This window comes from Cygnus atratus, chromosome 5, assembly GCF_013377495.2.
Source record: "Cygnus atratus isolate AKBS03 ecotype Queensland, Australia chromosome 5, CAtr_DNAZoo_HiC_assembly, whole genome shotgun sequence".
Classification (NCBI taxonomy): domain Eukaryota; kingdom Metazoa; phylum Chordata; class Aves; order Anseriformes; family Anatidae; genus Cygnus; species Cygnus atratus.
The window spans coordinates 50,423,953-50,443,832 of NC_066366.1; the positions used below are offsets into that span (position 1 = coordinate 50,423,953).

The 19,880-nt window shown below is 36.1% G+C and overlaps 1 protein-coding gene across 8 annotated transcripts in view; it reads right to left on the bottom strand.

Moving 5' to 3' along the window:
• Positions 1 to 19,880, bottom strand: part of DICER1 (dicer 1, ribonuclease III) — a 70,133-nt gene that overhangs the window by 44,533 nt on the left and 5,720 nt on the right. For 7 of the 8 annotated variants that reach the window (XM_035539364.1, XM_035539367.1, XM_035539366.1 and 4 more), the window contains exons 2-3: positions 7,219 to 7,284; positions 6,235 to 6,335 (exon numbers count right to left, since the gene is read on the bottom strand). The gene's annotated coding sequence lies outside the window, so the exon portion shown is untranslated. Of the gene's footprint in view, positions 1 to 6,234; positions 6,336 to 7,218; positions 7,285 to 12,732; positions 12,799 to 19,880 lie in introns of those variants that run through there. The other variant, XM_035539365.2, reaches the window with a different exon arrangement.

A 19,880-nucleotide genomic window follows, 5' to 3' on the forward strand; every position in this document is an offset into this window, starting at 1 on the left:
AAATTGATTAAGCTTTCCAACTGTTGCACTAGGAAAGAACATCTGTAATTCTGACACAAGTATGATATGGTATGTAATAGAAAACACTGACCTCTGAAGGTTATGAGAAATAACTACTTTGAAAGACTATAAATAAAGCAGTCCAAGTAAAAAGAAAAGTATTCATTTCTCTTTGTATCAAGACAAGTTTTTCTTTTACTTACAACAGAGTGTAAGCTCTTCATTGTATATTCATATTTCCAAGTTAAATATTACAATTTAGACCACATCTAGACACTGACTTGTATTCTAATGTAACTAACATTAAGTAACTACGAGAAGCTCTGATGAGATCAGACTGATTCAGTCTAGTTTCCATCTCCAGTATATCTTGTAAGACAAAAAGAAGGCATTACATTGAATTGTGATCACTCCCCTTGGACATTCATGCAGAAGTAATGCCACTTTACAAAAAATAATCAGAGACAAAGCTTTGTTCCAATTTTTTTATTTTCCAAAGGGGCAGGAGAATCCTGAAGGACAGTGTGGTTAAGTTGAAGTAACACTGCTGCACTCCATTATAAAGGAATTATTTCTGTTTTAAAGGCAGTCAGAAAGAAATGCTTAATGAAAGAGAGGGTAAACTTAACTTCTTAGTCTTTGGCTCAGGGATCAATGCACTTCCCTCTCTATCAGAAAAAAAGTATTTCTTTACTAAAAGGAGAGCGCTACTGTTCCAGGAATCTAGTATGATATTTTAATTTGAGCTTCACAGAAACTGTCAGGGTTAGAAGATACCAGAAATAAGACGTGCAGTCAAAGGCTTAAGGGGAAAAAAAAAATGTATTTTTTCAAAGGATGTACTAGAGAATGCTCTTGACATTTTAACTGATTTTTCCAGCTGCTTTTGAAAAAAAATCTCCGAACTCAAATCTTGTGAGTTCTTCTCATTTACTTTTTCAGTCCTGTAACCTAAGTTAATGTTTTCAGCCTGGGTCTTTCAGATTCTCTAAATGGAAAAGAACAGATCAATACAATATTGCTTTATTTCATTGCAAGTACAAAACCAACATAGGTTACACATCATAAATTCAGAAATACATTATTATTCGTTTCAGTTGTAATACAAGAAGACTCCTGGAGGTTTTAATGTTGTTTTTATACATTTCAGGCTGTATACGAGAACATGCAAGTTCTGTTCTAATAATTGGACTAGTCACTTTATACAGTCTTCAAATCCATTAAGACCAAAAGAGTGTTTGGTTCACTCCCTCTTTGGAACCAGTGGCTTCATGGACGGCTGCTCCTTCACTGGTTTCCACAGCTCTGTGCCATATAAGACAAGTAGCAGGAAACCTGTGTACGTGCTATACAGTTGCATGTAGTAAAAGATGATCATCCTTGACATTATGATCTACTAAGCATTTACACATCAAATGTACTGATGTTAACCAATATGTAATTAATCAGATTATATCTGTCATGTGGCAAGGACTCTCAGATGATACACAATCTTCCCCAGCTACTGGTAGAAAGCACCTGGAAACTCTGGGCACTGCTAACATAGAAGCAGCTTCTGTATGAACTAACAGCTAAGGCGCATGAGAGTGGGGGGGACTTGTGGAAAGTTCTCCCCCTCTCAAGGTAATAGATGAGGCTATCCTTTAATGTATCTAGCTTTCCTTCTTTATATTCAAATGAGTAACATGCTATTTAGTAACACACAAAAATCCTTTGAAGAACGCAGGGGTCTTTCTGATGACTACAACATTTCATTGAAATGGCCTCAGGCACTTTTCTCTACTTCCACGAAGTAACTCATGTAGAAGCATAATTTCTATTTGCTTTTCAGTTTTAAAACAAGACCTGGTAACAGTCATAATTGCTCAAGGCTGGAATGGACCAGCATTTTTTTTCCTAAGGTGATTCGCCCATCATTTTCATACCTAAGCTCAGCCACTTTGGTCTTATACAGCATTTAGGATCAGCTGTGCCTCCTTTTTGTTTACTATTCCACCTATTTTGTGTTTCTTTTCTGAACCATAAATACAACTTTGGGAACAAACAAATTAAATATTAAAATATTAAAAATGTTTGAGAAGTCTTAGTAAAACAAACTTAGGATCTTTAGGATGTAATATTCACAAAGAAGCTTATCTCCTTTTCAACATACTTCTCCATGACAATGATAGCAGGTTAGCTATCCCACCGCAAGGAGCAGAGATTCATACTTAAATACAGCTCCAGCTTGATCCTGTGAACCATTGCCTTGCTTCTGGGAAACATTGCACACTGTAAACTAGTTCTGCTTTCTACATAGCTTCATGAAAGACCTGCCCTAAAATACAATCATCTCATTGAGATCAAAAAGCATTCTCATTTAAAATCATGCAATTTTTTGAAGTGCAAAGGAAGAAGTATGTATGCATTAGTAACTTAAAGCAGCATTTTCTTCTTCAGTTAATCATACTATTATTACCCTATAATCTGACCCCCAAAAAGCGGGATTTAGCTATCACAAACTGAGTGATTAATTAGCAAAATAACAGAGTGAAGCTCTCATCAGGCAGAGCACACTTGGAATAGCTTTGATTCCCACCCACTGTATGGTTACTCAGGTAAGAAGAAAGAAGTCCACCTCCGTAAACCACCAATGCTACTTCCTGGTGTGCTGAACAGTTTCCTAGTCCTGGCCTTCATTTTTATTATTTGTATTGGAAGTATATAAGATCTGACAAGACCAATGTCAATGTTATTATGGGAATAGGCCATAATAATGAAGTAATTATATCATTATAAGTCTCTATTTCAATAGCAAGGAAAAATATCAAGTTCTTCAATAAAAAAAAAGCAGTGCAAGACCATCTAGAAATAAGAAGGGGAAAAACATCTACTTGAAGAACAGGTTTTAAATTGGAAACAGTTGAGATATAAGTACATATGTTCAGAATTTGTGGACAGAAGTTAACTGAGCCTTGAAACTAGCTAAAAGGGAAGCAGAAAAAAACCTGTCCTGCTCTGCCAGTATAAGTAACAAAGATATCTGCAAAGATGTTCTATCTTTACCAACTGTGTTATTTGGATATTGATACAGCAAGAAACTAAGAACTTGCTGAAGTCAAATTTGGAGGGAAAACTACAGGAAACAGAAGTCCTGCTTCCTGTGGCTCTAGACTAGGTTACAGATGCTGAACAAACCAGCATAGTGTCCAGCCTTACCTGTTCTACTAAAATAAATACTGAAAGGTCCAATTTTTTGGCCACAAGTCTTGATAGTTTAACAGCAAAATCCACAACTTGATATCCTTACTTTAATGTGTTTATGTGAACACACAGTGAACTGCAAACTTCCATTAAAACTAGCCCCATGTTGCACCATTTAAAGAGATGTATTTCAAAAGGGCACAAGGTTGGGAATGAACATTTAATAGCAGCTTCTTCCAGGCTAGAATGATTCTGGAACAGTGGTATAGGTTTGTCAGTCACAGGACCGGACCATACCCAAGTTGAAGCAGTCCCTTGGTGCACAAGAAAACTTCCAGTTTTACTGCACTAAGGAATACAAGCCAAACCAAGTAGGGCACTCACCTGAAATAGGACATCCTGGATCTAACCCTGCTCCAAGGACTGTTTAAAACATTTATAGAATGACACTGAAGTAAACAGAGAAGAGACTAGAGCCACTGGGATTCATCTTTCAAGTTTTTAACCACCACGTGCATGTATATTACGTGTTACATTTTTAACAATACAAAACTACACCTCCCTCCTATTAACAACAAAATCATTACTGACAAATACAATGTATTTCCTCTGCCTTCAAGACTTCTAGCCTTGATGTCTGAATTTCTACCTGATATAGTCTTAATGATAAAAAAGATTATTTCTGACGCTATAGGTTTTCATCTTTGCCTACAAATTTCTGATTTATTATCTAAAAACATTGTCAGCCTTGGAAGAAAAAACAGATTAACCTCTGATAGGAAGAGATGAAATAACACTTCTTTGAGAGTAAATAAACCACAACCCATACAAGAAGTAGGAATAGAAACTTGCTGCTTGTATGTTGTCTCCCATGAACACCTAAAGAGTCTGAACATCGCACTCTTTAAAACAAATTACACGTCTGAGTGCTACACGAAACGTGAATTTGTTGAAGATCTAATACAGAAAATTCTTTCCTGGTAATGGATGAACAAATAAAAAGAAATCCATAAAATATTAAGAATACAAAGTACAGAATCAAAGATCAATGTAAATGTTAATTTAAAAAATGGAAAATATTCAGTTAACACTAAAAAGTTTTTGGTATAGTGACTTCTTTTTATACTGTAAGCTCTCTCCAGCAAGAATTATTTTGCTAAAGTGAAGGTGAACATACAAGATTCCTCCATTATTTGGTTTCTAAATCAGGATCCAAAGTATACTTTCCCAAGTTTCTAAAGGACATCGCTTGGCCCAGATGTTTAAAGTAAGGAAATACTGTCAAACAGTATAATTAAAGAGCATGAATCAGAAATCCCTACTATTGCATGCTATCTTTAACATATTTCAACATATACAGTGAAGCTGCACAAAACATTCCTTATCAATTATCCTTCAGAGACCTTCACCAGATGCACTAACAGTTTTTGTGGTCCTACAATATTTTTAAAAATAAAAATTTAGATCTATTCACTTTCAAGACATACAAACAGAATGCATAAATGCTTACAAAACTTAAGTATTCCTCCAAAAGCCAACTTCCCTGGTTTCCCTAGTACGATCAGTATTCACTGTTGAACTAGATTTTATTTGTTGTAGTTTTATGATATAAAAACAACCTTACAGAGACCAATGTTCTGGTTGTACTAACAGCAAGCCAAGGGAGTCAAAGGTTGCTTTTTGTTATTCAGAAAACTTTAACTGGAGAACCTAGGAAAACGAAGATTACACTGAGGCTCCACATTTTAATGAGCTGCTTCCGAAGCATTTCTACATGCAATACGATATAGTTAGCAGCTGGAATGCCTGCCAGACTCCTCCTAAACTACTGACAATAGGAGAGAAATGGAGTATAATGTGACACTTAGCAGATTCAGATAAATGCACAACCCCTGAAGTCCTGCAAGTGTTCAGTCACTGGTATGTGCGAACCTAGATTTGAGACAAATGCATAATAAACACTTTCTGTTGCAATTAGCCCAGCTCTATCAACAATGCCAGCAGGACACAGTTCACACCAACAAACTTATGCTGCTGTACATTGTAAGAGACCCCAAAGCAATAGGATTATCCCTTGATATATCAGCATAGTGTACATGGGCTCTAAGGTATTTGCCAGTCCAGAAATGAGAAAATGAAAACGCGTCTGTTTTCTAGCATATCGGTACTGACACAACTATACGAGGCATTCAGAGTAACAGTTTAAGAAGGAGACAGTTCTCCTGTAACAAATACAGACGTGCAGCCAGATACTGGGACAAACTATTTCATCTTTTAAAAAGATGCATACGAGTCCCAGGGCAACTGGCCCATCTATACAGTTCATTAATCAGGGGTGTGGAACTGCTGGGATGCAGATTCCTCCTTTCACCCCCTTAACACAGAGGGCAAGAGATAAAACTTGAAGCACACAGCATTTAAATACAAGGCAAAGGGAGGTGAGGGCAGGTGAAACTAGGTACATATATGCCCTCGCTATGACATCGAACTGCATATACTTTTTTTTTTATAGGCAACTTTAATCAGATAGTCTCTCTCCTGTTTTTGCTCAACTATAACCTAAACTGAAGCATACTATTGAGAGTAAGACCAAAACTACTTACCTGCCATCTACTTTCCTCATCGATAACTTCTCCTAAAACATATAAACTTAATTCTTATTCCAACACTTTGCATCTTCCCTCTTCCCCTTTCTTCTCCTTTCTATTTCACCTACACAACTATATTTGAGTTTAAAACCCACAAAAAATGTTAAACAATAACCACTTTAAAAATACATTTCCAATCATATCCAGTTTTACAGAAAATATCAAAGCATGTGTTGTGTAGCAAACACCTTTCTTTATGCCATTGCTTTACCTAACCATCCGCGGATAACATAATGTAGGTATTTTCATTATTCTTTCCAAAGAAAGTCAACATTAAGTTTCTATATCCACACGCACAGCAGTCACTTAACGGTCCTGAAGGAGCTTTAAATATAAACCAGGAGAATATACTAAAGCGGTGCACAAAAATCTGTTTCTCCCATACCACAAAGCACAGACTCACCGTTTTAATTTCTGCAGCCTCTGTGCTTATGCTTTCCAAACTGCATTTTGACATCATGACATCAGCTTGTAGGTTAATCACATAATTTGCAAGCTTCGGCTCTTAAAAAAGAACAAAAAATATCTCTGAAGTATAAAAATGATTTGAAAATGGAACTACAATACCAGGATTAATTGTGGAAATTCATTTGGTTATAAACATTTTAAAGGTGTCAGTGCTATACTAAAATAGTTCACTTCTCTTGGCCAGTTAAAGTCCATCCTGAACATGAATTATCTTACTTTAGTAGCAGAAACAAAAAATTAAAGAGTGATTTAAACGCTAATTTGATAGTTTAAATATGCGAGGAAAGCATATTTCTCTAATCCTTCTTAACAGGTTACTATGATTAATATTAATAATTGGTTTGTATGAGAAATACAGTAGAAGTATGTTTTAAACGATTTTCTATCTTTCAAATGTAATGTTTTTTCCATGCACAAGTATTTTCATTCACTTAAGTTAAACATTAAAAAAATCTGAATTTCATTTAAATTATTTCAATTTGAAGTAAATACAATAAATTGATAAAAAAGCCGCAACAATTTCTAAGCACATTAGCACATATGTAAAGTAATATTTTGCAATTAATAAATGTCAATTTGTATAAAAACACATTTAACTACACATGTAAAATCAGCAGTAATTCATGACAATTTCATAGATACATTAGCAACTTTATAAAACTCTAACTTAAAACACAACATAGTATATCTAAGTAGATTTACAATATCCTCAAAGCTCTAAAGCACAAAATTTAGATGAGATATTCACCTAAAATATTAGTTTTCCCAGACCTAGAGAGATTCTGAAGTCAAATTTTTTTTAATCAATACTGAAAACTTAAATGCAAAATGAATCTTGATGAAAATTTCTACTCCAATCAGTTCAATAAAGTTAACAAGAAGGACACTCCCAAGATTACTTCAGTATGTTCATTTTTACCTCAAATGCTGATGCTGAGCTTTTCCAGAGTTTCCAAGCCTGTAATTTTGTTTCACCCTAGGTAACCTAAAAGGCAATATAAAAAGAGAGCATTTTAACATGAACTGCCATAAAAATCAATTGTGCCATGTGGTAGTCTGCTTTCTTGCATTTTAATATTTAGCTCTGTAGCAACAGCACATGGTCCTTCAAAATCTAATTATCATATGTCCTTTTTTGGCCAGGGATACAGACAGTCAGCATCTGAAAGCCATAAGTGCTCAGGAGATATTTGCATATTTTCTGTTTTATCTGCTAAAGTAATTGCTAGCTGAGTACAACTAGATTTACAGTTTTCTTCCCCTGCGCTCCCTCCACAGGAGTTTCACCTAATGCTGTGATGAGGTCTTCAAGCAATTTATCAGCTGATACTTTTGAAAAAGCTTAAAGAATATGCACTTCTTTTGAGAAAGCAAAATAAACAATTTTTGCTTTATTTTACAACAAGAACATGTAGGGAGTGCAAAGCAGAAAATCTGATGAGCACCGTGTTAATGTATAAAATAGACCAACACAAATCTTACTGCCAGGGATACTTTTCAAGTTCACGTTTGCATCACACGCACCTTTTTCTGCACAAAATACAGAAAATTACAGGTAGGATGTAGTGAGTAGAACTTAAATTGATCATAATATATCCCTGTTATGTCTAGACTATTCATCTATTCACTGCCTTCAAAACATGAACCAGAATACGTATTGCACTGAACCAGAAAATAGCCTAACAACAGAAAACTGTCACTTCTGCAGGAAAAATACAGAAATAAACCACAGTTTATATTGTTTCTTCCTGCTTCTCTTGCATTTAGTTACCCTTCCACATAACAAACACGAAGTCTCAATTATTTGTCAGCAGAGCTAATGCCATGTATTGCTTCACACAGCAAATACACTTTATTCCATAATCATAGATGGCAAGCAAAAAGCAAACAAATTGGTAGGTAAGATTTGGGAGAACCAAAGAAGTGTGTAATTCTCCACCAAGCCCAACGATTTCCTTTGGCACATCCCAGCTGTAAACCAGAAGACTGCAGCTTTAATCGATTGGCAGGCAGGAATTACAGTAGGCCCTTTTAATGCTGAAGCTACCATATAACCAGACAGGCCACATTCCTGAGATGCAGTCAAGTTCTCCTACAAAACAGCAAACTTCGATGCCATTAGCATCTAAATGGTGCTGGTGCACCCGCCCAGACAAAATCCTGGTGCAGCAGTCAGCCCCCAAGGCGTGTGCAGCTTGCCAGTGATCCCAGCCCAACAAGGGACACAGACAGGGCTTACCCCAGTAAATAAAACGAACAGCCAGTTTTGATTGCCTACAAAAACCAGAGCCCAATCTGACGTGATTTTTTCAACCACAGAATACATGTATATAACATAATATATATAATTTTACTCTACACTGGCTGTAAGTCTTGTTACGAAAGCAGAGGAGAAAAAGGAAAAGTGACTTAAATGACACTGATACCACTAACAACAGAAGACATTCTAGAAAACTCAAACTTAACAGTAACAATTTTTGAGAGCTCAATATTCACATATTTCATCTAAAGGTAGAAGATAAGCATTCCAAAACAGCTAGTTATTTTGTCTAATTAGGCACACTGCAAACACGCCAAATAAAGTATAAAGCAGCAATGTGGAAAAAAAAAATCAGGTCCCATAAAGATGTCAAGAAAAGCATCCAAGAAGTGACACAAGTTACTCCTGCAGATCTCCAATGCCCTGGCAATCTGCAAGCAACCATGCGTCTCTGCCAAACTCAGCCAAGACCTTCAAGTATCTAGGCTATTTGCTACTGCAAAAAGGCAAGTATGCAAACGTATTATGGAGTATACGGAAAAATATATCAACAGGTCTCGTTTTTACTTTTTTCATACTGTGGTTTTGTAGTTCAGTATCTGAAAATCATCTTGATGTGATACCTAATTGTTGCTATTTAAAAAGAGAAAAGATTGGAAGATGGATGAATGAAATATTAGAAACAAAAGAGCTGGTGACACACACCAGGCAATGGACTGAATTTGAAAAAGATTATCAGTGTTCTCTCTCCATCTACAGTTTGGAGTTAAACAACTATTCCTTCCATCCACATAACGATATTAATGCTTAATTAAACTATTATTCAGGAACTGTTACCAGCTTGACAATGAACTTCTTATCTTGTAAGAAGATCTATGCAATCAGACTGAAGCTCACAAGAGAGCTATGGGGTGAACCATCTCCATGCAAGCACAAACGAATTGTAGTGTGATTCGAAGTCCTGCAGCATCAGAGGGTAGAAACCACCATTATAGTTAAGAAAGTCCTTTGGGCTGGCATCCTGTGTGTGTGTACATGCTATAAAGTGGAGTCAGTACCAAGTGGGAGTCAGCCTTCTCCTCACTGCATTATCCCAGCAACCTTATATTTCAAATATTTTTCTTTGGTTTATTACACTGCAAACAAAGCTAGTCAGGAATGATGGTACAAACTCCATACTACCTCAGATTAATCCCAAAAAGAAAAAAAAATACTCTTAGCATCTAAGGAACTAATAAGCCTTCTCCATGGAAGTCCGGGAAAAAAAAAAAACACATACTCAGAACACCCCTTTAAATGAGAAGCCAACTGTAAGAACACTGAAACATTTAATAGATTTAACAATTAAAGTCAAATTACTCCATGTAATACTTACCTCACCTTTTTTTTTTTTTCAAGCTATACTTGAAAACTTACCCATTTAAAAACCACAGTTAAGTGCACAGATCCTAATTTATGCACTTAAGAATATTATGACATCAATATCAGAAGAAAACAAAGCCAAACATATCTATGAATTTATTATGTGGTCCTTTACTTGGGTAGCAAGTTATTTACTGGTAATTATTTAATTTAGCTAAAGGTTACATTTAAGCCTCTCAGGCTAGTGTGTGTTTTGACAGGAAGGCAATTAAGCAGACCTTAGGGCAGGGATTTCTCTTTTCCCCAGCCCAGGGGCAAGCTGTGAGGCAAGTACAGTTCCAAAGCACCAATTATTCTTGCTTACGGTAAGTAAAAGCAGCAGCTGCCCCCTGAATATAACCCCACGTGGGGATTTCAAGCCCGTTATTTGCGTAAACAAAAACATAAATCCTTCCTCCCCATGTGGCAAAAAGTCAAGCTCCCCGAAACACAGGTGTCTGACAGTTTTCTGTTCTTTCATTGCCAGAACATCCAAAGTTACTAACAGAGTCCTACAACACAAGAGATCTCTGAAATTATTAGCATCACAATGCAAAAAAAATCTATGGATATCTGGGTTTTAAGCCATCTTTTACAATTTTCACCAAGTCTAAACGAGAGTTCAGATCTCATAGTGTTGACTATAACATTAATTCATCTATCACCCGAGAATCAGTGTGGAAATAGTAGGCTTAATTTCCCCAAATTAATTTCTGTATCATTAATAGTGCAAATTAACTTACCCTAATGAAACACACAAAATATGGAAGTATTACGTACCGATTACTACATTATTTAATTACATTTTGGGCTTTGTGGTTTTTAGTCTGTTTTCTTAAAAAAGTAAAGCTTCTCACTAATCACACTACAGGTCTGTGTATACTCTTTCCTGGCCAACTACCTGGGTACACTACTGGAATTTTCTTTTATGTGAAGCTGGGATAGAATTAATACTAAGTTCATAAAAACATCACATAAAGACATCCAACTAACACTCCCCAAATTAACAGACCTTTGACATCTTTTTGCATAAACGTCTTAATGTCTTCTTGCCTCAAAAAGAAAAAACACCCCACCTTCTCAGATGCCAGGAAATCCAATCTCCAGACAGATATCTTCAGATAGGGGAAAAAAGGGGGGATGAGGAGGGTAGAGGGAAGACTTCATTCATTTTAATTCATTTTACTGAAGAAAAAAACTGCATAATCTGTGAAACATTTCTATATGCCTGCCAGTTTTTATGTATTTATTTTAAACAGACTATATAATAATGTCTAAAGGTGTCGATGAAAACACTGTGGAATCTTAACAGTGTTTCAAGTGCACTCACACGAAATATGAAGAACAGCATTCCCCACTGCCAGACAAGAATACACGTGCCTGTCTGCAGAGCGAGCTGAATAAATTACAAAAATGGAAAAGCTCATTAGAAAAGGAAGTAATTTACACATCTGGCTAACCAACTTACTGTGCACAGCACAAGAAAATAAAGATTTTTATAAAGCCATTTATTGTTTTTAAAGCTGAGAATCAATGAGGCTAACATTAATTACCTGGATGATAATTTCAAATCAACAAGTGCAGTGCGTTTAGCAGTGTTAACAAAACCAACACTAAAAAACTTTGCGTACCATGAAGCACTTCACATGGATTCCAGATATTTTGAATTTTCTAAGAATTGAAATAACCTTTCTTTTAACAGTAGTTATTACTGCTTTCTATTTGAGTCACATTGAAAAAATTGCAATCCTTGGGAAGGTAGTAGCTTTTACATCCTACGGAAAGACTGGGTCTCAGCCCCTGAACAGCTACGTACCTGGAGGAGCACAATGAACATTGCATTAAAAGGTACAGCATTTTATATATAATGCTATTCCCTCCATATAAACATATGCATATAAATTAGAACTTAATTCTTTTACATTATTTACAGTTAAACAAATTAAGAATAATAAGACTTCAGCAAGTTATAATGAATTAACTATTTTTAGTTATTTTAATGCATTGATCACTTTTCAACGTTGTCCAAAAAAGGCACATATATTTGCATACTGCCTAGCATTCAAAGAAGCCTTTAAAATTACATTTTAACATTATGAAGCTAGAAGTTTCATACAGTATTTTTGCATCACAGATTATCTGTAGTACTGTTGGCTTTCAAAAATAACTGGCGACAAGAAACCAACTTAGATATTTTATAAAAAATTACTTGGTGAGAAGATGGCAATAGGACAGCTGAAGTCCTTAGCAAAGGTGAAGTGGCAAAAAATAGCAGCACAGGACAAGACACGTTTGTCTTGTGTATTTTTAGTCCTGAACCAGAGGTAAGAAAAACTGGAATGGTTTGTAAATATTATCTTGTGCTCTATAACTTAAGGTTTGCAATGAAAAAGAAAAAAAGAAAAACATCTTTATTTATCAGATGTCTCAAATAGAAATCTTAGGAGTGTAAATATTGCCTTACTATTGACTTCGAAAAATAAAAATATTTAAGATGCACAAAATGCAACTGGAACACCTTTTGCACTGTGCATGGGATCACAGATGCCTAACAGTAACGAGCTTAAAATTTAAAGCCCCCCCCCCTTTTAAATGCCTTTCACTCTCTCATTAACTATGAAAGACAGAAAAAGGTCAAACAAGATAGACAGCCAAACACATTAGTGAAGTTGTGAAGTGCCCTGTTCATCATAAGGGTCCCCTAACTGCAGTGCTGACGCAGCTAAGCACCAGTAGCACTCAGAGCCCGCACACACAAATCAGAGAACAGACCTGGTCTGGAGTCAGCCGTCTGTGAATCTTCCACAGGAGCAGAATGAATACAAGGTGACAAAGAATTACTGCAGATAAAATAGGTATCTGTGAGAGATTTCTCTGTTTGCGTGTATGTTCGCAAGTATTTTTGCCTAATGCCAAGTCTACATTATAGGTAAGAATCTTTCTAATCCAGTGTAGCATTAGTCCAATTTTTCATGTTATCACAAATAGAGTAATGTGTACTTACACTATTCACCTTACCAAAAAAGGTAACCAAGCTGCTCCTCCTTGCTGAATAATAAAAGAGCTTCAAAAAGTGAAATAAGCTGTTTTGCTACTACCTATGTGAGCCATTAAAAAAAATAATGGAAGATAAGCACATCACAGAATCACAGAATATTTACCTTTTACTTCTTAAAACTGGAGTGGAAGCTATCCCAGTCTATAAACAGCAGCATTACCCAGCTATGAACATAAAAGGGTGGTTCCAGTTATCAAAGCTATTATGGTTTACTAAATATTGCATCGACTCATTTAATGATTATTGAAAAATGTTAGAAAGCAAAAATAATTGAATTTTGCTAAACAATTCCATTTTTCCTAAATTCTTATATAAAGCCATTCGGGGCTGAGAAATAGTGTTTTAAAGCAGTTAAATCCCGGTAAATGGTGCAGTTGAGAGTTTCCGATGTTAGTTTGGGTTCTGGAAGCAATATAACACTGTAGTACTCCACCTGGCAATTAACCCTTCTGCCCAGGGGAACTCAGAATTAATATATTCATCGAGTTCTTTCAGTTCCAGATCTAGCCTAAATAACCAGCACAATATTGCACTGAGAAGACAGACATACCTACAGGATCTTGGTCCACATTCATCAGTTGAATGGAATTCCTCTCTTCTGTAGCACTAAAGCATAGTCCTACAACTCAGTCAGCTCAGAATTGTATTTTCAGGGCAGAACATAAAGATAAAATTCAGAAGAGCTTTTATAAAAAAATACATACATCATTGTAGATTTTGCTCTACCCTGAATTCCAGCTCCACAGAACTGGTTACCAAATAACAGCAGTTTTTAAAAAATAGAAAAATAAGAAGCAAAGGAAAAAAGTTCTGTCCTGTTCATACCACATCAGTGCTAGCTTGCACTGAAGTTGTTAAACCACCTACAATTATGCCTAGGATCATCTGATTGCCGGGGAATCAGCAAGCATTTTACAGGTTGCTTGATTCCAGCACAATTAAGCAGCCAACAGCAGGCAGTCATCAATAAAACACTTTTTTGTGATTTTGTCAGTTCTGAATTTTTAGAAAAAGATCCAAATTCTGTGATGTCCACCTGGCAGCTGCATGAGCAGAGCCTGGACTGTCTCTCCCTTCCACTGGTGTCCTAAGCTTCTACTCTGGATATATCAGGACCTACCAAAAAAAATCTTACCAGGTATATTCACTACAGAAATCTTGGGGGCATGGAGGGAAAGACAAAAGGTAAGAAGTGGAACACATCTCCACGATGCTGACTCTGGCAAAAGAAAAACAGATTCACACGTGAATCTCTAATTTGCACTTATCACCATATCATTCTTCCAACCTGAGTTGAGAAAATTCAGTGTTTGACGTTTATGACTCATTCTAGGGCAGCACATTGTGGAAACATTCCTAGACACCTTTTGTTATCTGACCCTTGGGCAGCTCTACAAATGCTTCAACACTTTCACTTAACAATGAGTACTGGACGAGGAATATTTTCTTGCCCTCGCTTATCCTCCCCGTGCCCTGCAGATGACCAATTCCACAGGTCAGACTGAGCACACAACTCTCCGGAGGACAATCAAATCCAGACTAAAGAGATCCATGAAGCAGCATGCAAGAGGGTGGAAGAAGCAGCAGCTGTAAGGAACACAACCTTTTAGGCAGTATCAGAAGAAATGCTGCCAGCATTTAAGTGACAAAGAACAATGAAAGCTCAATCTAGGTATGAAGGAATTAAAGGAAAGAAACAGGTTTCTAGAAGCACAGAAGAAAAACATGAATGCAAGCAAAACTTTCGAGAAGTAGAGATACTCCTTCTCAAATTAAAAAAAAAATACTGAAAGTCATAAGACACCAAATAAAAGACATTTAAAAGCAAGGGAATAATACACATTTTAAGACAGAATAACTATTCCACCACAGCATCCCAATACAGCAGGTCTGATTAAATCCACGGTATTAATACCCCTTAATTCAATATTGACGTTTACAAGGAAACTTTAAATAATCAGTTAAAAACTCATTTAGGTTTTGAGGTTTCCTTTGAAACAATTACTTCTTTACTGATATTAATTACCTGGGTCTACAACTGATAAACATGAACCTCCAATAAGTTAGGAGGGTACTGTTACCACTATTATGAACATTCACTTACTTCATTTACCTTGTTAATTGGTATTTTCCATTATGCAGAACAGCTTGTTTGCCTGCCTGTTACACGTATTATGGTGTATTTAGAAAGAATTTAGAACTCAGTTATACACGAATTATTTTAAAGCATCATTAAACAAAGCTTTACATTATGTAAAGTAAATATTTAAATATAACTGGCTTTTAATTTCACTGAATAATCATTTGATTATATTACCTATAGCTAATGAGCTGATTTATTTGAGTGGGCATGAAGAGAGGCACCAACATGCTGAAAGAAGAAGATAATTGAGTGGTATGACTTTCAGAATGATTTACACAGATGTAGTGCCTAACTTTCAATGGAGATTTGAAATTTTTTCCACTTCTTCCTCTGAATTGCTTTCTTAACTCTAAAGAAGGAGGCAAAACTGAGGAAATCTAACTTCTCTTTAGTTAACAGATTAATTACAATACCTTTCTTGCACAAGAAAAATCAGAAGTACTGTTATTTAGAACAAATGCAGAGATTAGTTTTTACCACTTTAAATACTTAACTAGACATTTGCTGAACACAGAATACAATACTGACATTCAAGCTCATTTTCTCTCTAACTACATATAATGTATACAAAAGATAGCTTGAATTGTAAATTTTGAAAATGGCTATTTCAGCATCTTCCAAACATATACCAAAACTAAGGAAAAAACAACGTGTAGATTTAGGCCTGTACTATTTGTAATAAGGAGTTTTGAAATGAAATTGTAAAGCTATAGTTATTAGAACTGTGACACTGCTGGACAAATAAGACCTTAGAGAAAGTGAGTCTAATCAATCGAGTCAATGAAGTTAATTTGGAAGGTAGAAGTGAATTAAACCCTTACAGGCAAGCTGTCGCTGAGGACAGTGGCCCTACTACTTTTCTTCAATTAGGATTAAACACAGAACACATGCATGTTAGTTTCACCAGTGGTGTTTTGTTTTAGCTCTCAAATACTCTCACACAAGCCCATGTCTGGTTGTACAGTCAAAGTTTTCTAGAATATATACAGAGGAAATGTGATATCCCTGGTATAGAAATATGAAGTGTCTCCAGTATTTTTGTCATCACTTCTCTTCCATTTTCACTCCAAAGTGAGACAAACCGCTATTCTCTTGTCAGCTTAACACGCATTTAATAGAGACTGCCATACATGCAAGAACATCTCTCTTCTATTCACTCTTCAGCCCACATGCTGTCTCCCACTCCGTCTAATGCTGGCACAACCATTTCCGGGTAATTTGTGACCAGATCTAGAACATAACAGTAATAAAATCACACAGAAGAAAGCTGTTTCTTAGATTAAGCAGTTTCCCTAATGTACCACACAGCTTCAGAAATGCTTGCACTCAAAGCTTCATAGCAAGTACCATTAAGCCAGGGGACACACATGCATTTTCTTCCTAGGCAGGAATGGCAGCTCAAATGCATGTCCAACTATACACAGCCTGGCATACATGAGGAACCTATACACCTCAGACGCTTAAACGGAAAAAGTATTTACTGTTTTGAGTATTATCTCCATGGTCATATAACACCTAGCTAGAATGAAAAATATAAAATGTTTGTTTTCTTTAGAAGTTAAGTTTTCTACTTTTGTCTTTTTAGTTAACCCTCTAGACAGTATCATAACACCAATTGCAAATACTCCTGTATTAATTATTGGCTAAAATTTCATACGAAAATTATACATAGTCAAATGATATTCTAAATAGCATGTCTGTTGATTGAAACTGATAGATATTCTTTACCCCATAAATATAGTAGGATAGAAAAGTTTAGCCCCTACTTGAAGTGTGGAAAACCAAAGAGTGAAAGTCACTCTGTTCGCTTTTTTGGACATTCTTGCTCAAAGTTTTCATGCATCTTAACTGTACTATCGCCAATAAATTACATGTGTTTTTAAAAACTGCAGTCAATATTCACCCCTAAACCAAGAGTAACTCATCAGAGAAAAACACAGCCTGGATAACTTGCATAGCCTAATCTCTACCTTCCATATAATTTTACAGATCATTACTCAAATTGAGGGAAAAAAAGAAAAATCAGAATGTTTTCCCGGCTTACAAAGGTGACTTGCCTTTTCCAACTACTTCAACCTGTTAATTACATGAGAAGTTCAGAAGTATTGAAAGATTTGTGTTGTGGATAGTGTGAGGTCCTAAAGCTTTGATTTCAGATTAAGGATTACAAATCTCTATCATGCTGGCAGTAAACAGACTAGATTTTTTTTTTTTTTTTTTTTTTTAAGTCAAGACAATGTTTTGCCCTTCCCTTGCTGAAACCTAACCACTCTGTTTCCAAAAGCTCCTAAGGTTAACCAGACAAAGACTAAAAAAACTCAAAGTTTCAGAAGAATGTGAAACAGCGTAAAAGAAAACACTCATCTTCAAGTTATTAGACTTTGATTTGTATTCAATTTTACTACACCACCCTGGAACACATAATCACTGTTCGATGGAAACAGGAAAAGATGTTCTAAAACTTAGACCATTTTCTTGAATAGCTCCCGAATTACAGGGTCATGAGACTATACTATCACTAGATAGAAGTGATGGGTTTTATACAAGGCATAACTTTGGACCTGAGTTTTCCAAAGCTAATAAGCTAGAGCACAAGTGGTCCATCTTGCTACCACTTTCAGGTGGTATTATCTTTGTTTAAAAGCTGTTGAAACCTCAGAATATTATTCATTAAAGAAATGTCATTAAGTGGAGGTTTGAATCCATTAGACTTTCCACACCATAAGCTTTCACACCCCGCACACTTTGGTTCATATCCTATATTCACCCCAGCTGATTTTCATACACAAAACCCACACGATAACTATAATAATGCATCTGATTATAACAACACTTACTAAGAAAAGTGAGAAAGTGGAATGTTGAAAAAATATGAAACAACATGTGAGAAATCAATATTCACATAATATGAAGTATTCACTGATTCAATAGGGAAGACAATCAAGTGGAGGGTAGTATTTTGGGATGAGAGACCTCATGAGACCGCTGATCCAATCCTGTGGCAACCTAGTGCTAAATGGAGGAACCCTGCTCTTCTCACTGCTCCTTCCCTTCTCTAAACAGCTGTGGCACTGGTCTGACTTGGAAAAAATAGTTCAGCTCCCTAACCATGTCATTTTTCTCCTTTACCTAGGGAAGCTTGTGCTTGCTGAACCAGCAGAAATCAATTGTGTGCAGGTGTCAGATGAGTATTAGAGCTGGCATGAGGACACAGTTGTCATCCATTTTGACAGCCATCATATGGTCTACGTGACAGAAAACAAGCAAATTGGATTCAAGAGGTTTTTGACTGTCACTCAAAAAGAGAGACCAACTTCTTTATTGCCAACTGTTGCTGACCTGTGTGTCACGAAGTGACAAGAAACCTAAAATTCCAGCAACAAAACTTCTTGCTCTCCAGTCCAAAACCAATTAATCGAATGCAACAAAAGAAAACATTTAGTGGCAGCAGACAGCAGTAACAGGATGACCAAATAAAAGACTTAACAACTGTTAATAGCTGGCAGTCAATGTATACATTATTGGCACATTACTCAAAATGCTTGCCAGAAATCAGCACCTGCTTCATCATTATGCCAGTCACTACATGCCCTAAAATCATCCAGCAGTTTGTTGCACGCCCTCACCCACCGAGATAAAAAACAGTCGGTGGACAGTTTCAACTAATCATGGATTTTGTTACTGAAAACTCATCTTCTATAAGTAACACAGACTTAAGACGACCACTTTCCAGAAAATTCAGTATTAATCAAGGCAGGTTTCACATCTCAACTTCTACACAGCAGAGCACTAACTATGCAAAGATTACCATAGGGAAAATTACTCATCTCCTGGAAGTTGATTGTATGTCTTTCAAAGACCCAGGGAGCTCATAAATGTTTTTGGCATTCTCCCAGTCTTTTTTCAATGAACTACTTCAAGGTAAAAATGCAGGCCTAGGTTGTACATTACCTTCAAAAACCCTACACCTCCTCCTCCGGAGCTCTGTCTGTGTCACAGCTCAAGCGCTTTCCTCTCAAATCCCAGGACAGGAATTTTTTAGCGCACATTCTAGTCACACTTCTTCAGAGAAAGATTTCACGAAATTGTAGTCTGATTACACAGCAAACAAATCAACTGATGTATTCAGCATATAATCATATAGACTTGAATAGCTGGGTATACATTTCTTAATTATTTATAATCCTTGAAAGCATACAAATAAACAACTTTCTCTTGCAGTGTCAGTTACAGCTTTCTATATTTCTTCAGTGTCAAAATAAGTCAATTCAGGAGGCTCATGTTGACAGAGTTCAATGTTATTTAGAGCAATGAAGAAAGGAAAAAATTCATTACAAGTAGTAAAAAAATTAAAATGAGGTCCCTGGGATCCTGTTTAATTTTCCCAAGCAAACAGAAAATGCAGGCCTTGCTTAGAATAACTGTAGAAATAATGAGAAAGAAAAATAACCCCTAGGCTTTTAGTAACATGCTCGTGTCACTTTCCTCTTACAGTCTCTGCCATTCAGGTTGACACTATTCATTTCCTCAGGTCAATTTTCTCCTTGTTTAGCACCACAGAAACAGGAAAGCATTAGTAGTAAGAACAATAAATAAGTAAGAAATACACACAGATCTTCCCAGGGACTCAGAGAGCACATGGCAGAAACAGATCTAATCAAGTTTTCTTTTTGACATGGTGTACTTTTCATGCCCGTTATCCACCTTCAGTAGTCAGCT